The sequence below is a fragment of the Artemia franciscana genome, chromosome 2, assembly GCF_032884065.1.
Source record: "Artemia franciscana chromosome 2, ASM3288406v1, whole genome shotgun sequence".
NCBI lineage: Eukaryota > Metazoa > Arthropoda > Branchiopoda > Anostraca > Artemiidae > Artemia > Artemia franciscana.
In genome coordinates, this window is record NC_088864.1 from 60,552,090 (window position 1) to 60,575,574 (window position 23,485).

Genomic DNA, 23,485 nt, shown 5'->3' on the forward strand with positions numbered 1-23,485 from the left:
TCCCATTGTCTGTGCATATAAATAGATTGTCAGGTTTACCGACTCTTGAACATGCAACATATAATGGTCCATGGGAAAACAATCCGTATTCAGATCTATACCTCATGATTCTAATGATTGCCCTTGAGCTTTGTTGATGGTGATTGCTAATCGACCATTCCCTGAGTCGCCATCGTCATTTATATATCCCCCTGTGCACCCCGGCGTCCCCTTTGTAGTTATGTCCCTGTGTCCCGGTCGTCATTTATATTCCCTGTGTCCCGGTCGTCATTTGTGTCCCGGTGTTCCAGTCTGTGATTTCTCTTTGAGTGTCCCGGGCGTCATTTATATTCCTTGTGTCCCGGTGTCCCGGTCGTCATTTATATCCCCCTGTACCCCCCGGCGTCCCCATTGTAGTTGTGTCCCTGTGTCCCGGTCGTCATTTATATTCCCTGTGTCCCTGTCGTCATTTGTATCCCGGTGTCCCGGTCTGTATATACATTCGTTTTTTAGTTTTGTTTTTCTCCTTTATTTTTTTCCTTTTTTTCTTTTTTTTCTTTTTTAGTTTATTTAGATTTTTAGATTTTTTAGTTTTTTTATTAGTTTTTAGTTTTTTTGTAGTTTTTACCATTTTTTTAGTTTTTTAGTTTTTTTTTTACTTATGTCCTGGTCGTCATTTATACTCCCTGTGTCCCGGTCGTCATTTGTGTCTTGGTGCTTTGTTGATTGCTAATTTATATTATATTTATATTTATATTTTTATATTTATTAATATTTTTTTAGTTTTCTTTTTCTCTTATTTTTCAGTTTTTTCCTTTTTTTTAGTTTTTTCTTTTTTAGTTTTTAGTTTTTTTTTGTTTTTTACCTTTTTTTAGTTTTTTTAGTTTTTTAGTTTTTTAGCTTTTTTAGTTTTTTTATTAGTTTTAGTTTTTTTTTTAGTTTTTGCCTTTTTTTAGTTTTTTCAGTTTTTTTAGTTTTTAGTTTTTTACCTTTTTTTTAGTTTTTTTTAGTTTTTTAGCTTTTTTAGTTTTTTTTTCTTTTTAGTTTTTTTTGTAGTTTTTACCTTTTTTAGTTTTTTTTCTTCTTTTGTATTAGTGTGAAATAATTCAGACGTCATATGCGGACAAACACGACGTCACTCGACAGACAGACAGACAGACATAACCCACAAACAACTTATTTTTATATATATTTATTCATATTTTTTTAGTTTTCTTTTTCTCTTTTATTTTTCAGTTTTTTCCTTTTTTTTTAGTTTTTTTCTTTTTTAGTTTTTAGTTTTTTTTAGTTTTTTACCTTTTTTTAGTTTTTTTTAGTTTTTTTAGTTTTTTAGCTTTTTTAGTTTTTTTATTAGTTTTTATTTTTTTGTAGTTTTTGCCTTTTTTTATTTTTTTCAGTTTTTTTTTAGTTATTAGATTTTTACCTTTTTTTAGTTTTTTTTAGTTTTTTTTAGTTTTTTAGCTTTTTTAGTTTTTTTTCTTTTTAGTTTTTTTTGTAGTTTTTACCTTTTTTAGTTTTTTTCTTCTTTTGTATTAGTGTGAAATAATTCAGATGTCATATGCGAACAAACATGACGTCACCTGATCCATCCACAGATCCACACACAGACAACTTATTTTTATATATATACTAGCTGTTGGGGTGGCGCTTGGCGCCACCCCAACACCTAGTTGGTGGGGGCGCTTCGCGCCCCCCCCAAGCCCCCCCGCGCGCGTAAGTCGTTACGCGCCATAATAGTTACGCGCCATTGTAGTTGTGTCCCTATGTCCCACCTGTGAATATAGATAGATATATATATATATGGTTTTAACTACGTAAAACTTGCGAATATACAACATTCTTTGCTGTCCCATTGTCTTTGCATATAAATAGATTGTCAGGTTTACCGACTCTTGAACATGCAACATATAATGGTCCATGGGAAAACAATCTGTATTCAGATCTATACCTCATGATTCTAATGATTGCCCTTGAGCTTTGTTGATGGTGATTGCTAATCGACCATTCCCTGTCCCGGTGTCCCGGTCGTCATTTACATCCCCCTGTTTCCTCCGGTGTCCCCGTTGTAGTTTTGTCCCTGTGTCCCGGTCGTCATTTATATTCCCTGTGTCCCGGTCGTCATTTGTATCCCGGTGTCCCGGTCTGTATATACATTCGTTTTTTAGTTTTGTTTTTCTCCTTTATTTTTTTCCTTTTTTTTTTCTTTTTTAGCTTATTTAGATTTTTAGATTTTTTAGTTTTTTTATTAGTTTTTAGTTTTTTTTTCTTTTTAGTTTTTTTGTCCCGGTCGTCATTTATATCCCCCTGTTTCCCCCGGTGTCCCCGTTGTAGTTGTGTCCCTGTGTCCCGGTCGTCATTTATATTCCCTCTGTCCCGGTCGTCATTTGTATCCCGGTGTACCGGTCTGTATATACATTCGTTTTTTAGTTTTGTTTTTCTCCTTTATTTTTTTCCTTTTTTTTTCTTTTTTAGTTTATTTAGATTTTTAGATTTTTTAGTTTTTTTATTAGTTTTTAGTTTTTTTTTCTTTTTAGTTTTTTTGTAGTTTTTACCTTCTTTTTAGTTTTGTTAATTTTTTTTTTTACTTATGTCCTGGTCGTCATTTATACTCCCTATGTCCCGGTGCTTTGTTGATTGCTAATCGAACATTCCTTTTGTCCTGGTCGCTTTCTCTTTGAGTGTCGTCATTCATTTTTTTCTTTTTTAGTTCTTTTAGTTTTTACCTTTTTTAGTTTTTTTTAGTTTTTTAGATGAAAATTTTTTTTAGTTTTTTTCCTTTTTTTCTTTTTAGTTTTTTATTGGTTTTTACCTTTATGTTAGCTTATTTTTCAGTTTTTTCCTTTTTTTATTAGTTTTTAGTTTTTTTGTAGTTTTTGCCTTTTTTTAGTTTTTTCAGTTTTTTTTTAGTTTTTTATTGGTTTTTACCTTTATTTTAGCTTATTTTTCAGTTATTTCCTTTTTTTTAGTTTTTTTTAGTTTTTAGTTTTTTTAGTTTTTTACCTTTTTTTAGTTTTTTTAGTTTTTTTAGTTTTTTAGCTTTTTTATTTTTTTTATTAGTTTTTAGTTTTTTTTGTAGTTTTTGCCTTTTTTTTAGTTTTTTTAGTTTTTTAGCTTTTTTATTAGTTTTTAGTTTTTTTTGTAGTTTTTGCCTTTTTTTAGTTTGACAACTTATTTTTATATATATAGATAGTTTTTTTTTTTTACTTATGTCCTGGTCGTCATTTATACTCCCTGTGTCCCGGTGCTTTGTTGATTGCTAATCGAACATTCCTTTTGTCCTGGTCGCTTTCTCTTTGAGTGTCGTCATTTATTAGTTTTTTCCTTTTTTTCTTTTTAGTTTTTTATTGGTTTTTACCTTTATTTTAGCTTATTTTTCAGTTTTTTCCTTTTTTTTAGTTTTTTTTTATTTTTTATTTTTTTTAGTTTTTTACCTTTTTTTAGTTTTTTTAGTTTTTTTAGTTTTTTAGCTTTTTTACTTTTTTTATTAGTTTTTAGTTTTTTTTTGTAGTTTTTGCCTTTTTTTAGTTTTTTCAGTTTTTTTTTTAGTTTTTTATTGGTTTTTACCTTTATAGTTTTTTTAGTTTTTTAGCTTTTTTATTTTTTTATTAGTTTTTAGTTTTTTTTGTAGTTTTTGCCTTTTTTTAGTTTTTTCAGTTTTGACGTCACCTGATCCAGTTTTTTCAGGTGACGTCACCTGACACATCCACACATCCACAGACAGACAACTTATTTTTATATATATAAGAAGATATATATATATCTATATATATAAAAATAAGTTGTCTGTGGATGGATGGATGGATGGATGTGTGGATGGATGTGTCAGGTGACGTCACCTGAAAAAACTGGATTAGGTGACGTCAAAACTGAAAAAACTAAAAAAAGGCAAAAACTACAAAAAAAACTAAAAACTAATAAAAAAAATAAAAAAGCTAAAAAACTAAAAAAACTATAAAGGTAAAAACCAATAAAAAACTAAAAAAAAAACTGAAAAAACTAAAAAAAGGCAAAAACTACAAAAAAAAACTAAAAACTAATAAAAAAAGTAAAAAAGCTAAAAAACTAAAAAAACTAAAAAAACTAAAAAAAGGTAAAAAACTAAAAAAAATAAAAAATAAAAAAAAACTAAAAAAAAGGAAAAAACTGAAAAATAAGCTAAAATAAAGGTAAAAACCAATAAAAAACTAAAAAAAAAAAGGAAAAAACTAATAAATGACGACACTCAAAGAGAAAGCGACCAGGACAAAAAAACTAAAAAAAAAGGCAAAAACTACAAAAAAACTAAAAACTAATAAAAAAAATAAAAAAGCTAAAAAACTAAAAAAACTAAAAAAAGGTAAAAAACTAAAAAAACTAAAAACTAAAAAAAAACTAAAAAAGGTAAAAACTAAAAGAACTAAAAAAGAAAAAAATAAATGACGACACTCAAAGAGAAAGCGACCAGGACAAAAGGAATGTTCGATTAGCAATCAACAAAGCACCGGGACACAGGGAGTATAAATGACGACCAGGACACAAGTAAAAAAAAAAATTAACAAAACTAAAAAGAAGGTAAAAACTACAAAAAAACTAAAAAGAAAAAAAAACTAAAAACTAATAAAAAAACTAAAAAATCTAAAAATCTAAATAAACTAAAAAAGAAAAAAAAAGGAAAAAAATAAAGGAGAAAAACAAAACTAAAAAACGAATGTATATACAGACCGGTACACCGGGATACAAATGACGACCGGGACACAGGGAATATAAATAACGACCGGGACACAGGGACACAACTACAACGGGGACACCGGGGGAAACAGGGGGATATAAATGACGACCGGGACAAAAAAACTAAAAAGAAATAAAAACTAAAAACTAATAAAAAAAACTAAAAAATCTAAAAATCTAAATAAGCTAAAAAAGAAAAAAAAAGGAAAAAAATAAAGGAGAAAAACAAAACTAAAAAACGAATGTATATACAGACCGGGACACCGGGATACAAATGATGACCGGGACGCGGGACACAGGGAATATAAATGACGACCGGGACACAGGGACACAACTACAACGGGGACACCGGGGGAAACAGGGGGATAACCTGACAATCTATTTATATGCAAAGACAATGGGACAGCAAAGAATGTTGTATATGCGCAAGTTTTACGTAGTTAAAACCATATATATATATATATATCTATATTCACAGGTGGGACATAGGGACACAACTACAATGGCGCGTAACTATTATGGCGCGTAACGACTTACGCGCGCGGGGGGGCTTGGGGGGGGCGCGAAGCGCCCCCACCAACTAGGTGTTGGGGTGGCGCGAAGCGCCACCCCAACAGCTAGTATATATATATATATATATATCTATCTATATATATAAAAATAAGTTGTCTGTCTGTCTGTGGATGTGTGGATGGATGTGTCAGGTGACGTCACCTGAAAAAACTGGATCAGGTGACGTCAAAACTGAAAAAACTAAAAAAGGCAAAAACTACAAAAAAAACTAAAAACTAATAAAAAAAATAAAAAAGCTAAAAAACTAAAAAAACTATAAAGGTAAAAACCAATAAAAAACTAAAAAGGCAAAAACTACAAAAAAAAACTAAAAACTAATAAAAAAAGTAAAAAAGCTAAAAAACTAAAAAAACTAAAAAAACTAAAAAAAGGTAAAAAACTAAAAAAAATTAAAAATAAAAAAAAACTAAAAAAAAGGAAAAAACTGAAAAATAAGCTAAAATAAAGGTAAAAACCAATAAAAAACTAAAAAAAAAAGGAAAAAACTAATAAATGACGACACTCAAAGAGAAAAAAAAGGCAAAAACTACAAAAAAAACTAAAAACTAATAAAAAAAATAAAAAAGCTAAAAAACTAAAAAAACTAAAAAAAGGCAAAAACTACAAAAAAAACTAAAAACTAATAAAAAAGCTAAAAAACTAAAAAAAATAAAAAAAAGGCAAAAACTACAAAAAAACTAAAAACTAATAAAAAAAATAAAAAAGCTAAAAAACTAAAAAAACTAAAAAAACTAAAAAAAGGTAAAAAAGTAAAAAAACTAAAAACTAAAAAAAAACTAAAAAAGGTAAAAACTAAAAGAACTAAAAAAGAAAAAAATAAATGACGACACTCAAAGAGAAAGCGACCAGGACAAAAGGAATGTTCGATTAGCAATCAACAAAGCACCGGGACACAGGGAGTATAAATGACGACCAGGACAAAACTAAAAAATCTAAAAATCTAAATAAACTAAAAAAGAAAAAAAAAGGAAAAAAATAAAGGAGAAAAACAAAACTAAAAAACGAATGTATATACAAACCGGTACACCGGGATACAAATGACGACCGGGACACAGGGAATATAAATGACGACCGGGACACAGGGACACAACTACAACGGGGACACCGGGGGAAACAGGGGGATATAAATGACGACCGGGACAAAAAAACTAAAAAGAAAAAAAAACTAAAAACTAATAAAAAAACTAAAAAATCTAAAAATCTAAATAAGCTAAAAAAGAAAAAAAAAGGAAAAAAATAAAGGAGAAAAACAAAACTAAAAAACGAATGTATATACAGACCGGGACACCGGGATACAAATGACGACCGGGACCCGGGACACAGGGAATATAAATGACGACCGGGACACAGGGACACAACTACAACGGGGACACCGGGGGAAACAGGGGGATGTAAATGACGACCGGGACACCGGGACAGGGAATGGTCGATTAGCAATCACCATCAACAAAGCTCAAGGGCAATCATTAGAATCATGAGGTATAGATCTGAATACAGATTGTTTTCCCATGGACCATTATATGTTGCATGTTCAAGAGTCGGTAAACCTGACAATCTATTTATATGCAAAGACAATGGGACAGCAAAGAATGTTGTATATTCGCAAGTTTTACGTAGTTAAAACCATATATATATATCTATCTATATTCACAGGTGGGACATAGGGACACAACTACAATGGCGCGTAACTATTATGGCGCGTAACGACTTACGCGCGCGGGGGGGCTTGGGGGGGCGCGAAGCGCCCCCACCAACTAGGTGTTGGGGTGGCGCGAAGCGCCACCCCAACAGCTAGTATATATATATATATATATATATATATATATATATATATATATATATATATATATATATACTAGATGTTGGGGTGGCGCTTCGCGCCACCCCAACACCTAGTTGGTGGGGGCGCTTCGCGCCCCCCCAAGCCCCCCCGCGTGCGTAAGTCGTTACGCGCCATATTAGTTACGTGCCATTGTAGTTGTGTCCCTACGTCCCACCTGTGAATATAGATATATATATATATATATATATTTTTAGCTACGTAAAACTTGCGAATATACAACATTCTTTGCTGTCCCATTGTCTGTGCATATAAATAGATTGTTTACCGACTCTTGAAAATGCAACATATAATGGTCCATGGGAAAACAATCCGTATTCAGATCTATACCTCATGATTCTAATGATTGCCCTTGAGCTTTGTTGATGGTGATTGCTAATCTACCATTCCCTGTGTCGCCATCGTCATTTATATATCCCCTTGTGCCCCCCGGCATCCCCTTTGTAGTTTTGTCCCTGTGTCCCGGTCGTCATTTGTGTCTCGGTGTCCCAGTCTGTGATTTCTCTTTGAGTGTCCCGGTCGTCATTTATATTCCCTGTGTCCCGGTCGTCATTTGTATCCCGGTGTCCTTGTCTGTATATACATTCGTTTTTTAGTTTTGTTTTTCTCCTTTATTTTTTTCCTTTTTTCTTTTTTTCTTTTTTAGTTTATTTAGATTTTTAGATTTTTTAGTTTTTTTATTAGTTTTTATTTTTTTTTCTTTTTAGTTTTTTTGTAGTTTTTACCTTTTTTTTTAGTTTTTTTAGTTTTTTTTACTTATATCCTGGTCGTCATTTATACTCCCTGTGTCCCGGTCGTCATTTGTGTCCCGGTGCTTTGTTGATTGCTAATCGAACATTCCTTTTGTCCCGGTCGCTTTCTCTTTGAGTGTCGTCATTCATATTCCCTATGTGCCGGTGTCCCGGTCGTCATTTGTGTCCCGATGTCCCGGTCTGTAATTTCGTCAGTTGAAAACTTATGATGAAATAAATTTTTAATTTTTTCCTTTTTTTTGTTTTTAGTTTTTTTTTATTGGTTTTTACCTTTTTTAGGTTTTTTAGTTTTTTTCTTTTTTCTTTTTAGTTTTTTTTGAAGTTTTTATCTTTTTAGTTTTTTTATTTTTATTTATATTTTTTTAGTTTTCTTTTTCTCCTTTATTTTTCAGTTTTTTCCTTTTTTTAGTTTTTTTTCTTTTTTAGTTCTTTTAGTTTTTACCTTTTTTAGTTTTTTTTAGTTTTTTTAGTTTTTTAGCTTTTTTTATTTTTTTTTTTATTAGTTTTTAGTTTATTTTATGGTTTTTTCCTTTTTTTAGTTTTTTTTAGTTTTTTATCTTTTTTTAGTTTTTTTTTTGTTTTTAAGCTTTTTTAGATTTTTTTATTTTGTTTTCTTTTTTTTTGTAGTTTTTACCTTCTTTAGATTTTTGCTTCTTTTATTTTTGCTTTTTGGTAACATTCTACCTTTTTCAATGTTTTTCAATTTTTCAGTGTTCATTCTAACATTGATGTTAGAAAAAAATTTTACGTACCAAGCATGCAAACACTCGACAATTTATAATAAAACTCAAAATTATAAATATCTGTTATAAGGTTTTCGAATTACTTTAATCTATTGTCAAAATATATAGAAATATTTATGCAATTACCAGTTTCTACATTTTTAGTTTCAGTTTGCTTTTCAGTTTAGTTTCATTTTTATATATATTTAAGATATAATCTGGCGTAACGGACAGACAACTTATTTTTATATATATAGAAGATAGATTTTTATATATATAGATACAGTTTCTTCTTTAGTTTTTTTTCTTTTTTAGTTTTTTCTTTTTTTAGTTTCTTCTTTTTATTGATTTGTTTTCTTCAATTTCTCAATGTTCATTCTAACATTGACACTTGGAAAAATCTTTACGTGCCAAGCATGCTAAAGCTCCAACAATTTAAATTAAACCTCAAATTTGGGGTATCTGTTTTAAGGTTTTCGAAATACTTTAATCTATTGTCAAAATATATTGAAATATTTGTGCAATTCCCAGTTTTTTTTTTAGTTTTTTCTTTTTTTAGTTTTTAGCTTTTTTAGTTTTTTTTTTAGTTTTTTATCTTTTTTATTTTTTTACGTTTTTTCTTTTTAGGTTTTTTCTTTTTTTAATTTTTTACCATTTTTCTTTTTCGAATTACTTTTATCTATTGTCAAAATATTTCGAAATATTTATGCAATTTCCAGTTTTTACATTCTAGTTTGTTTTCTTTTATATATATAGAAGATATAATCTAGCGTAACGGACAGACAACTTATTTTTATATATATAGAAGATAGATATAAATACAGTTTCATTTCAGTTTTTTTTTTCTTTTTTAGTTTTTTCTTTTCTTAGTTTTTTCTTTTTTAGTTTTTCTTTTTTAAGTTTCTTCTTTTTATTGATTTGTTTTCTTCAATTTGTCAATGTTCATTTTAACATTGACACTTGGAAAAATCTTTACGTGCAAAGCAAGCTAAAGCTCCAACAATTTATAATAAACCTCAAATTTTGGGTATCTGTTTTTTTTAGGTTTTCGAATTACCTTAATCTTTTGTCAAAATATATTGAAATATTTGTGCAATTCCCAGTTTTTTTTAGTTTTTTCTTTTTTTAGTTGTTTAGCATTTTTTAGTTTTTTTCTTTTTAGTTTTTTACCTTTTTATTTTTTTTACATTTTTTCTTTTTAAGTTTTCTCTTTTTTTAATTTTTTATTTTTTAGTTTTTTTTTTAGTTTTTTATCATTTTTTTCAGTTTTCTTTTTCTTCTTTATTTTTCAGACGTCATATGCAAACCCTCAATACAAAAATACATACAACTTATTTTTATATATAGATAAGATATAATCTGGCGTAACAGACATAGTGTAACAGACATAAAAGACAGACAACTTATTTATATATATATAGATTTTTATATATATAGATACAGTTTCTTCTTTAGTTTTTTTTTTCTTTTTTAGTTTTTTCTTTTTTTAGTTTCTTCTTTTTATTGATTTGTTTTCTTCAATTTGTCAATGTTCATTCTAACATTGACACTTGGAAAAATCTTTACGTGCCAAGCATGCTAAAGCTCCAACAATTTATATTAAACCTCAAATTTTGGGGTATCTGTTTTAAGGTTTTCGAATTACTTTAATCTATTGTCAAAAATATATTGAAATATTTGTGCAATTCCCAGTTTTTAGTTTTTTTCTTTTTTTTTAGTTTTTTACCTTTTTTATTTTTTTTTTAGTTTTTTATCTTTTTTATTTTTTTACGTTTTTTCTTTTTAGGTTTTTTCTTTTTTTAATTTTTTTAATTTTTAATTTTTTTTTTTTTAGTTTTTTCTCTTACTTTTTTTTTAGTTTTTTACCATTTTTCTTTTTCGAATTACTTTTATCTATTCTCAAAATATTTCGAAATATTTATGCAATTTCCAGTTTATACATTCTAGTTTGTTTTCTTTTATATATATAGAAGATATAATCTAGCGTAACGGACAGACAACTTATTTTTATATATATCTATCTATCTATATAAAAATAAGTTGTCTGTCTGTCTGTGGATGGATCAGGTGACGTCACCTGAAAAAACTGGATCAGGTGACGTCAAAACTGAAAAAACTAAAAAAAGGCAAAAACTACAAAAAAAACTAAAAACTAATAAAAAAAATAAAAAAGCTAAAAAACTAAAAAAACTAAAAAAAGGCAAAAACTACAAAAAAAACTAAAAACTAATAAAAAAGCTAAAAAACTAAAAAAACTAAAAAAAAGGCAAAAACTACAAAAAAAACTAAAAACTAATAAAAAAAATAAAAAAGCTAAAAAACTAAAAAAACTAAAAAAACTAAAAAAAGGTAAAAAACTAAAAAAACTAAAAACTAAAAAAAACTAAAAAAAAAGGAAAAAACTGAAAAATAAGCTAAAATAAAGGTAAAAACCAATAAAAAACTAAAAAAAAACTGAAAAAACAAAAAAAGGCAAAAACTACAAAAAAAAACTAAAAACTAATAAAAAAAGTAAGAAAGCTAAAAAACTAAAAAAAACTAAAAAAACTAAAAAAAGGTAAAAACTAAAAAAAATAAAAAATAAAAAAAAAATAAAAAAAAGGAAAAAACTGAAAAATAAGCTAAAATAAAGGTAAAAACCAATAAAAAACTAAAAAGAAAAAAAGGAAAAAACTAAAAAAAATTTTCATCCAAAAAAACTAAAAAAAACTAAAAAAGGTAAAATCTAAAAGAACTAAAAAAGAAAAAAATAAATGACGAAACTCAAAGAGAAAGCGACCAGGACAAAAGGAATGTTCGATTAGCAATCAACAAAGCACCGGGACACAGGGAGTATAAATGACGACCAAGACATAAGTAAAAAAAAAAAACTATCTATATATATAAAAATAAGTTGTCTGTGGATCTGTGGATCGTGGATCAGGTGACGTCACCTGAAAAAACTGGATCAGGTGACGTCAAAACTGAAAAAACTAAAAAAAGGCAAAAACTACAAAAAAAACTAAAAACTAATAAAAAAAATAAAAAAGCTAAAAAACTAAAAAAACTAAAAAAAGGCAAAAACTACAAAAAAAACTAAAAACTAATAAAAAAGCTAAAAAACTAAAAAAACTAAAAAAAAGGCAAAAACTACAAAAAAAACTAAAAACTAATAAAAAAAATAAAAAAGCTAAAAAACTAAAAAAACTAAAAAAACTAAAAAAAGGTAAAAAACTAAAAAAACTAAAAACTAAAAAAAACTAAAAAAAAGGAAAAAACTGAAAAATAAGCTAAAATAAAGGTAAAAACCAATAAAAAACTAAAAAAAAACTGAAAAAACTAAAAAAAAGGCAAAAACTACAAAAAAAACTAAAAACTAATAAAAAAAAGTAAAAAAGCTAAAAAACTAAAAAAACTAAAAAAACTAAAAAAACTAAAAAAAGGTAAAAAACTAAAAAAAATAAAAAATAAAAAAAAAACTAAAAAAAAAGGAAAAAACTGAAAAATAAGCTAACATAAAGGTAAAAACCAATAAAAAACTAAAAAGAAAAAAAGGAAAAAACTAAAAAAATTTTCATCTAAAAAACTAAAAAAAACTAAAAAAGGTAAAAACTAAAAGAACTAAAAAAGAAAAAAATAAATGACGACACTCAAAGAGAAAGCGACCAGGACAAAAGGAATGTTCGATTAGCAATCAACAAAGCACCGGGACACAGGGAGTATAAATGACGACCAGGACATAAGTAAAAAAAAAAATTAACAAAACTAAAAAGAAGGTAAAAACTACAAAAAAACTAAAAAGAAAAAAAAACTAAAAACTAATAAAAAAACTAAAAAATCTAAAAATCTAAATAAACTAAAAAAGAAAAAAAAAGGAAAAAAATAAAGGAGAAAAACAAAACTAAAAAACGAATGTATATACAGACCGGTACACCGGGATACAAATGACGACCGGGACACAGGGAATATAAATGACCGGGGGAAACAGGGGGATATAAATGACGACCGGGACAAAAAAACTAAAAAGAAAAAAAAACTAAAAACTAATAAAAAAACTAAAAAATCTAAAAATCTAAATAAGCTAAAAAAGAAAAAAAAAGGAAAAAAATAAAGGAGAAAAACAAAACTAAAAAACGAATGTATATACAGACCGGGACACCGGGATACAAATGACGACCGGGACACAGGGAATATAAATGACGACCGGGACACAGGGACACAACTACAACGGGGACACCGGGGGAAACAGGGGGATGTAAATGACGACCGGGACACCGGGACAGGGAATGGTCGATTAGCAATCACCATCAACAAAGCTCAAGGGCAATCATTAGAATCATGAGGTATAGATCTGAATACAGATTGTTTTCCCATGGACCATTATATGTTGCATGTTCAAGAGTCGGTAAACCTGACAATCTATTTATATGCAAAGACAATGGGACAGCAAAGAATGTTGTATATTCGCAAGTTTTACGTAGTTAAAACCATATATATATATATATATATATATATATATATATATATATATATATATATATATATATATATATATATATATATATATATATATATATATATATATATATATACTAGCTGTTGGGGTGGCGCTTCGCGCCACCCCAACACCTAGTTGGTGGGGGCGCTTCGCGCCCCCCCCAAGCCCCCCCGCGCGCGTAAGTCGTTACGCGCCATAATAGTTACGCGCCATTGTAGTTGTGTCCCTATGTCCCACCTGTGAATATAGATAGATATATATATATATGGTTTTAACTACGTAAAACTTGCGAATATACAACATTCTTTGCTGTCCCATTGTCTTTGCATATAAATAGATTGTCAGGTTTACCGACTCTTGAACATGCAACATATAATGGTCCATGGGAAAACAATCTGTATTCAGATCTATACCTCATGATTCTAATGATTGCCCTTGAGCTTTGTTGATGGTGATTGCTAATCGACCATTCCCTGTCCCGGTGTCCCGGTCGTCATTTCCTCCGGTGTCCCCGTTGTAGTTGTGTCCCTGTGTCCCGGTCGTCATTTATATTCCCTGTGTCCCGGTCGTCATTTGTATCCCGGTGTCCCGGTCTGTATATACATTCGTTTTTTAGTTTTGTTTTTCTCCTTTATTTTTTTCCTTTTTTTTTCTTTTTTAGCTTATTTAGATTTTTAGATTTTTTAGTTTTTTTATTAGTTTTTAGTTTTTTTTTCTTTTTAGTTTTTTTGTCCCGGTCGTCATTTATATCCCCCTGTTTCCCCGTTGTAGTTGTGTCCCTGTGTCCCGGTCGTCATTTATATTCCCTCTGTCCCGGTCGTCATTTGTATCCCGGTGTACCGGTCTGTATATACATTCGTTTTTTAGTTTTGTTTTTCTCCTTTATTTTTTTCCTTTTTTTTTCTTTTTTAGTTTATTTAGATTTTTAGATTTTTTAGTTTTTTTATTAGTTTTTAGTTTTTTTTTCTTTTTAGTTTTTTTGTAGTTTTTACCTTCTTTTTAGTTTTGTTAATTTTTTTTTTTACTTATGTCCTGGTCGTCATTTATACTCCCATGTCCCGGTGCTTTGTTGATTGCTAATCGAACATTCCTTTTGTCCTGGTCGCTTTCTCTTTGAGTGTCGTCATTTATTTTTTTCTTTTTTAGTTCTTTTAGTTTTTACCTTTTTTAGTTTTTTTTAGTTTTTTAGATGAAAATTTTTTTTAGTTTTTTCCTTTTTTTCTTTTTAGTTTTTTATTGGTTTTTACCTTTATGTTAGCTTATTTTTCAGTTTTTTCCTTTTTTTATTAGTTTTTAGTTTTTTTGTAGTTTTTGCCTTTTTTTAGTTTTTTCAGTTTTTTTTTTAGTTTTTTATTGGTTTTTACCTTTATTTTAGCTTATTTTTCAGTTTTTTCCTTTTTTTTAGTTTTTTTTAGTTTTTAGTTTTTTTAGTTTTTTACCTTTTTTTAGTTTTTTTAGTTTTTTTAGTTTTTTAGCTTTTTTATTTTTTTTATTAGTTTTTAGTTTTTTTTGTAGTTTTTGCCTTTTTTTTAGTTTTTTTAGTTTTTTAGCTTTTTTATTAGTTTTTAGTTTTTTTTGTAGTTTTTGCCTTTTTTTAGTTTGACAACTTATTTTTATATATATAGATAGTTTTTTTTTTTTACTTATGTCCTGGTCGTCATTTATACTCCCTGTGTCCCGGTGCTTTGTTGATTGCTAATCGAACATTCCTTTTGTCCTGGTCGCTTTCTCTTTGAGTGTCGTCATTTATTAGTTTTTTCCTTTTTTTCTTTTTAGTTTTTTATTGGTTTTTACCTTTATTTTAGCTTATTTTTCAGTTTTTTCCTTTTTTTTAGTTTTTTTTTATTTTTTATTTTTTTAGTTTTTTACCTTTTTTTAGTTTTTTTAGTTTTTTTAGTTTTTTAGCTTTTTTACTTTTTTTATTAGTTTTTAGTTTTTTTTTGTAGTTTTTGCCTTTTTTTAGTTTTTTCAGTTTTTTTTTTAGTTTTTTATTGGTTTTTACCTTTATAGTTTTTTTAGTTTTTTAGCTTTTTTATTTTTTTTATTAGTTTTTAGTTTTTTTTGTAGTTTTTGCCTTTTTTTAGTTTTTTCAGTTTTGACGTCACCTGATCCAGTTTTTTCAGGTGACGTCACCTGACACATCCACACATCCACAGACAGACAACTTATTTTTATATATATAGATATATATATATCTACGTAAAACTTGCGAATATATAACATTCTTTGCTGTCCCATTGTCTGTGCATATAAATAGATTGTCAGGTTTACCAACTCTTGAACATGCGACATATAATAGTCCATGGGAAAACAATCCGTATTCAGATCTATGTTGGGGTGGCGCGAAGCGCCACCCCAACAGCTAGTAGATATATATATTCGTTGCCGTTTCTGAATTTCAGAGTCACCGGTGCAATATCTCTTTGGCCTTGTGCAGTAAAATTATTTAAACGGTAGCAGTAAATACTCAAATGCCATTTTGCGAATAACCAGTTGCTTCCATTTTAAGCGTTATGATCTTCGTAGTTGTGGCGTTCACATCTTCACCCGGTAACTGCTTCACACCGTTGAAAACTAGGCTATCTAGGAGCTTTTCTTGCTTGAAATCATCTATTCTACTCTCCATCTATGCCACGCGTTTTTCCAACCCTTGAATTTCTGCTTTCAAACTTTTGTATGACTGTAATATGCTCTGAAACATAGGTGTAAACTCAAGGGACATTGAGGCATACATTTCACTAATTATCGTCTCGCACGATTGCTTTAAGGAATCCCGACTTTTGTGTTGTTTATCTCCACACTTTTCTAAAACTATCTAAGTAATTTTTTCCATCATTGATTTTTGCGTTCTTGCAATTTCATCCTCGCTAGTAACAATTCTCTTCAGCAGCTGAGATGACGAGCTCGTTGGCTCGCTGACTTTGACCGTAGTGTACGATTTGCTGTATTTTTAGATTTGGGGAGATTTTTTAGCTTCTTCAAATGCGAGCTTTTTTAATCTTTTCTAAACTTAACCCTTTCATGGCGTGTGATTACAATTGGAATCACAGTCTTTGCTGCAGCATAAGTGCCATCTAGTTATAAGAAATTGAATCGTAAATTATACCATAAGATAGCGGACATCGTGAATATGCTGCTCCAAAAAAGAACAAAGTGTTTGTCAGATATATCTTCCAGAAACGGGACCAGCGTGATGGAGAGACACTTGAGAAATACATCACAGAACTAAAGCTGCTAGTTAAGCCATGCTAATACCATGATCCAAAAGAGATGACCAGAGACAAAATCGTCTGTGGAATCAGAAATCCAAGAATATGAGAAAAACTCCTAGCTGAAGGCAACAGCCTAACACTTGCTAGAGCAGTAGAAGTTTGTAGGATCTATGAAAAGACCCAAGCACAGCTGAAGTCATTTGACAACAATTCCCACCATCCTCCAATCCAACAGGAAATGGATGTAATATAACCGAAACAACTAAAACCAGTGGACGCAAGATCAAGATCGAAAGGCACAGAGTGCTAATTCTGTGGAGGAATCAATGGCCCCGGACACAGCTGTCCTGCCAAAGGGAAAACATGCTAAAAGTGCAGAAAATTAAACCATTTCGCAAAAGTGGTTTGACCTTTCAAGTAGCTGTAATAGAAGTAGTAGTTGAAGTAGTAGTAGTAGTAGTAATAGTAGTAGGAGTAGTAATTTAGAAGTGTTAGTAGTATTAGCAGGAGTTTACACACACTGACTTTTGGTCAGATGACAATTCTAATTTAGCATTCTCTTAAAGTTCCACTTCGACATCCATACAAATCCTCAAAATACGTTCTTTTTATAATGTGCATGCACATAGCGTCTTTTGATTAAATTAAAAATTTCCCCTCAATATAATAAGTGGAGTAGTATTTGTAGTAGTATTGGTAGCATTCAAATATTGCCTTTTTAATCATCTTCCTTATCATTTCCTGACCGTTCATTTCCAATTACTGGACCTTACAATATTGCTGGACAAAATAGCTCTTTTAAAATTTTAATCTGATGTGTTTGAGGAATTATAGGCTAGGGAGGGGGGGGGGGTAATTGCCCTCCATTAATTCTCAACTCTTAAAACGAGTACTGAAACTTAAAATTTCTAATTAAATTAACCCCATCCAGTCCAAAGTTTACACAATCACCCGTTCCATAGAAAACTTATATGCCCTGGGGCATAATTTACAACCCTTGAGTCTGGGCTCTGGGGCGTCGTGTCCACCTTGAAAACATTTTTGTTTGTTCTTTGGACTATTCATACGAAATGGGTATCTCACAATTTCGATCGAATATTATTGTGGAAAAGAGGATGTCAGGGAAGGGGGCTAGTTTTCTTCCAAAATGTTTGACTCTTAAAAGACAAATAGATTTACACATTTCCAATCCGCTGATCCTCATTTAAAGTTTAAACGACCAGTCTTTCCATATGAACCGCATACACCCCCGGGGCATAACTTACCACCCCATAACCTTTGACTCTGAGGGTTGTGTCAACCCAGAGGCTCTGTTATATCATCTTGGGACCATTTTTTAACAAATGGCTGTCTCAAAATTTCTACCAGAAGATTCTGGCTACATCAGATGAACTAGGAGAAAACACGACTGGGAAGGGGGGGATGGCTGCTCTCCGACCCCTTTGACCTTTTTAAAAGACACTAGAGCTTCTGATTTCCAATCCGATGAGCCAAAACAGCTGCCCTTCCCATAAAAACCATACTTGACCTAGAGGGATGACTTATTACCCTAGCCCTGAGGGCTTTGTAGGGGTTGTCATCCTCAAAGACATAATTTCCCAACCTTTCAACTACGTTGACAATATGACCATCTAAAAATTGTGATGCGTTAGGAGAGATGATTGGCCCGGTGGGCGGCTGGTTGCCCTCCTCACACTTTCAATTATTATAGAGGGGACTATCCCTTTCAATTTCAATCTAATGATTGATTCGTAAAATGAAGTTTTTACGAAAACAAATGGTCACCTCAAAATTCCTATTAGATACATTTTTGGGAAAATATGACCTATGTGTGTACGCAGGGCTGTGGAGGATATCTGCCCTCCAATCACTTTGATTCTTAAAAAGGGCATTAGAACTTCTGATTACCAATCCAGTAAGTCTCCTCCGAAGTTTATACGATCTCTCTTTCTATAAGCACTTAAATGCACCCAAAGCATAACTTCCATCCCTTTCCCTGAAGGCTTTGGGGGGGGGTCATAATTTCCGAACCTTTCTACTAAGCTGAACAAAATAGCTATGTAAAAATTTTGATTGGATATGTTTGGAGTGAAGGGGTTGGTTACTCTCCGATCACTTTCGACTATTAGAAAGGACACTAGAACGTGTAATTTCTAATCGGATGAGCCCTATTTGAAATTTCAATGACAGCTCCTTCTGTGTGAAATGCCCTGGTAAAAAAAAAATGCATAATACATTGGACCCACATCGCTTTATTTAGGCGGCACTATTACGCTCCGGATGATACGTATAGACCAATCACTTTTCTTTTATACGCGTTTGTATATTTCTTTTTTTTTTTTACTGTTACTTAAACTAGCATTTTGTTTAGATAGCCGGCGTAATTTTTCAACTATTCATCATAAGATAAATATCGATTTGGTATATGAATATGTTTTTTTTACACAGTAGCTTGTAATCTCACCATTAACATATATTTAGCGTTCTGAAAACACCCTATTTTCCAGCTATTTCTTAGAGCGTTGTTCTATTAATTTTTCGCATGATATTATTTGCTGAAGCTTCACCAAATTTACTTAGTATTTCTACAAGTTATTTTTTATTTTTAACAGAATTATAACAGTGCGATCACTGCTATTTGGGACACATATACGTGATTAATGTAAGCCCTTGCTCCATTTTTTATTACTGTTAGTTTTTAATTCCTTCAAAAATATTTTTTTGCACATTTTTAAAGAAATTATTTACTTAACATTGAGAGGCCAAGAAGTAATTGAGCTAATTCTAGGCTCCTCAACATCCCATGACCTTGCAACAGCTTACTCTTCTATTCCCCAAATTTCCAAAGAAAAACAAATTCATTCTATATGAAAATTATTTTATATTTTCAGATCCAATATTTTGTAATGGCCTGATTAGTTCCAACTACTCTAACAAGGGAAAAGAACGTTGTATTTTTTTTTATATAGCCTGACACTTGAGAATTTGCGAGTTTTGTGACTTCATTAGTTTTTAAATTCTCCTTCTAACGAGAGGGGTTTCCAATACTACCTAATTGGAGCAAAACGACAAGCCTTTGTGTCATTTTTGAATTGTTCTTACCACGGTAATATGACTGTTCAATTTTTTTTCAAATCAGTAATTTTTTATGTTATGTTCTCTAATTGTGAGGATGGGTGCAAGAATTTGGGGTCATTTAGAATCAGCTCGGAGCCGTCTTGACCCGCGGTTGAATTCTCCAGTTTGTGTTTAATTCTGTCTGTTGTTTAATGTATTTATTTTGAAGATTTTAATTCCTTAAGGATACAATCATTCCTCTCCCTTTTTCTTTCTTGTTAAGTTTTGTCTTTCCTCAGTTATATATTTCTTTTCACATTATACCTGTTGTTTTGGAGGGAAGCTGTACTTTTGATGATTTTTGATGCTAGGCTAGTGGAAACAGTGGCCATATTACGCATGGGTAGTGACCTAGGGCCTTGGAATATCTTTTCTGTTTTTTACTATTTCGTCGATGCAACTTTGCTGGACTGATTAAATATTAAACTAGATGCTAGGAAGTTTTTCAGGCTCAATAACTATAAAAATTGTCCTTGAGTGACAGAAGGGTTGGATCAGCATTACCAATACTGACTTTCCATTTGGATACATTGAATTTCTGTTTGTCCTAATGGGGGATGAATGGTCTTAATGATTTTACTCTATCTAAACAAGCATAAAAGTCCTCATTCACTCCATCTGCTCTAGATCTATATGGCTCAAAAATAGCCATGGCTTAAAATTCAACCCTGAACTATTTTCCTACGCATTTTGAGCGTCTAAATCAGTTGCGCCTAAAACCTTTCTTGAAAAATCTGTTGTTTCTGTTTTAGTTTAAACACCTGACTTTTTTCTCGACGTCCTTGACATTTCTCCAGAGGCATTTTCTGTAAGGAAAGGGGGCACTTTAATAGGCCCATTTCTGTAGATCTATTTGTCAGATCATCGGTGCACGCTGCAACGAATATCATAAGCATTGCTGTAGCTGCCATCCTCAGCAGGGTAGCAGTTCTGGCTACACCTTTCGCCTCCTTTAAAGATTCCTCTAGAGCGTGCACATTTTTCTTTATTATGTGACTTTTTTGTCCATCCTTCTCCTCAAGTGCTTTATTTGCAAATTAAAATTACATTTCTACCCTTTGCTTGTAATGCCACGCAACCACCTTAGTATTTGGGTTGGCTTATGCAAGGATAAGTCTATTTTTTCTTGGGTCCCATAAAATTCTACATTTTCGAAGCACGTTCTGATAACAATTCGTGTGTTTTCTACGCAAAGTTGTAGGGGAATTGAGCTAAAGCTAAATTTTCCTGTTGAGACCTTATTTTCTACAGTCAAAAAGATTTGCATTTATGCATTGTTTCTATTTGAATTTTATGGTACAATTTCTTGAATGTTTAGTGATACACGATACTAATTATTTGACAAGTTTGCATTGATTACTGCCACTACTAATACTGCTAATATTATACTTAATTCTAGCTAGTTAATACTAAATACTGTTTTTTAATTTTAAGATTAGTGGTTCAGCCATTTTTCATCTTCCATTTCTAAATTGAAAGACTTTGCATCATTCTAAAAAAATTGTCTTTATTGTTTTTCCCCTCATGTTCCGACATAATTTTTGCCCCAGGCAGTTACTGCTGCAGTTATTTCTTGAAGAAGGGCACTGCGTAGCTATTTTGGAAAAATCCTAATTAAACAAAAGGATAAGAAAGGTGATAAGAGTAAGTGAGAGTAGTGACACCCCAATCTATTCTACGGGAGTGCTATCCCTGGATTCGACGGGAGGCCTATCCCGTCATTCTGACAATAGCTAGTAGATGCATTTTACGCCACAGGGAATGCTTTCTCAGACACGCAGGTGCATGTTACGTAATTGGAATTGAGAGTCACGCAATCATACGTGACTTGGTAGATTTATTGGGAATGACACAATCTCACGGGACATGTTAGACTTCAAGACCAGCAGGGAAGTCCCCGCAGTTGTAATTAAGGAGGGCACTCACTTGGGTGTTACAAAATGACGGCGCACACGTGGTTGTTAAATAATGAAAGCACACACATGGGTGTTACGTAATGGTGGTGCACGCGTGAGATGTCACGTAGTGGCAGCGCACACGTGGGTTGTCATGTAATGACGATGCACACGTGGGATGTGACGCAAACTTACACGTGGGTGTTACGTAATTACAAGGGACACACGTGGGTTTACGTAACGAAAGCACACGCGTGGGATGTTAAGTAATGACAGCCCACACGTGGGTGTCACGTAATGATGGTACCCATTTCGATGTTACATAATACCTTAAGAGCTTTTTTCTTCGGGATTTTTTTTTCTTTCAAGGTTGTTTTTCAAAGAACCTTTATATTCTAATTATAGTTTGCCCCCACTAAGAAAGGGTCATTTCTATCCAATGGTATTGCACCCTAGACGGCTGGACCAGCCAGGTATTTCTAATAATATGATTCAGGAAATAGATACTATGGAAAATCCAATTCTTCACATGGAGAATTCCCGTATCTCGCTTACTAGAATGATTAAGCTATTGATTGCGTGTTCCCTATGACTCCAATAAATAGATGCTGAGGGGAAAGTCGATTACCAGAGTTTGGTTATACTTGAAGTGCATCTGTTTGCAAAGTAATGCTTTATAAGGGCGTTATTAAACCAGAAAAAGCGATCCTTCACTTCTTAGCGATATGCTCCTAGCATTTTGGAGGGTCCTTCTTAGAGAATTTCCCGAGAATTTTTTTTGAAAATAATACAAACTTACTCAAAAGATAGGAAAATACTCCTTCTTAGAGAATATTTAAAGTTTTTCCTAGAGAGTGATTTAAGTTTGCTCAAAATATAAGAAAATGGGAGCATAAGACATGTGACTTACTTTTACATTTTGTTCATTTCTTCTTGGTATTATCTTCTCTCAATTCCCATCCTGTGACACTCAGTGGCTGACCTGCTATTCCAACAGGGGAGGGGAGGAGGGGGCTAGCAGCCAATCCCAGAGAGATGGGTGGTGTCATTAGAGATAATTTCAAGCTAAATTAAGAGTATTTCTGGAGAGGTCTTAATGGAAATGCTACGTTTGTCTGAGCTAAGGCTATGCGTACTCACGCCACCGTAACAATATGTGACCGATCGACTCCATAGCGAGCAATTCCAGCAGTCTCTTAACATCCAGCTCCACCAGGGGCCTAAAAACCAATTTCAATGGGACCCTAGCAAGCAATTCCAGTGGGACCCTAGCAACCAATTCCATAGAGGGATGGCAAATTTTACCACCAACACATATCTAGAAAGATTCGATTCTTTTTGAGGCAACCAGAAAAAGTGATAGAAACGGATGCTTATTTTATCTGGAATTGCATCTACCGACACGGTAAAACGCGCTTGATCAATTTTTGACTAGTCAAAACGGTGTGGAGGTGCTGAAAGACCAATAGATGTACTATGATTCTCAAAAGATAGCAAAGTGATTGATCAGGCTACTGGATGATGATCAGACAGCTGGTAATCAAAAATAATCCTTACTATATTGTCTTGCAAATCGCTCGATACTGCAACATGAACCAATTGGAAGCCCGCAAGGACCTATAACGCATGTAAAATTATAAGTTTAATCCAAAAAATCAAGAAATTACTCAAAATACCCATAAATAGTGTTGTACATGGTGACGCTTTAAAGTTCGGCTGCGTTCATCTGAAGACCCACGAAGAATTAGAAATGGACCTATTGACGCTTAAGGGAAACTCATTCTCATAACCTAATCAAAGAACCACCGACCCTTCTCCATAATAGCTAAATTTGTATTATATACCGCTGTACATTGTTTTTTCAAGCTTCAGCCGAATCATCTACTCATATGAAGCGTTAAAATAAATTTCTATGTTGCCCTTTATTTTGTAAGACTACCCGCACCTTTAGAAACAAATGAAACACCGTACGGCATTTGTGCCTTTGAAACAGGAGGCTCAATATGTATATAGGTTTTTCTATTATTCTTAATCAATTAAATATCTCAGAATTTTCACACAATAGCTTTTTGGTCTTCTTTTGGCTAGAATATTGTTCTGCACCATGAAATGACTGAATACATCGGTTTGCTGCGGGACAGATTTTTTGGCTAAAAGAATTGTCTATGTTAACCATTATTTTGTAGAGCTACCTGCACCTTTAGAAACCAA

The 23,485-nt window shown here is 31.5% G+C and overlaps 1 long non-coding RNA gene across 1 annotated transcript in view; it reads right to left on the reverse strand.

Annotated features, from left to right (window-relative positions):
• Window positions 1–14,176: 14,176 nt before the first annotated feature.
• The window catches only part of LOC136043886 (uncharacterized), a 166,621-nt gene continuing 157,312 nt past the window's right edge, over window positions 14,177–23,485 (reverse strand). Inside the window, exon 2 of the long non-coding RNA XR_010621745.1 lies at window positions 14,177–14,638. This is a non-coding gene — a long non-coding RNA (uncharacterized LOC136043886). The remainder of the gene's footprint in view (window positions 14,639–23,485) is intronic.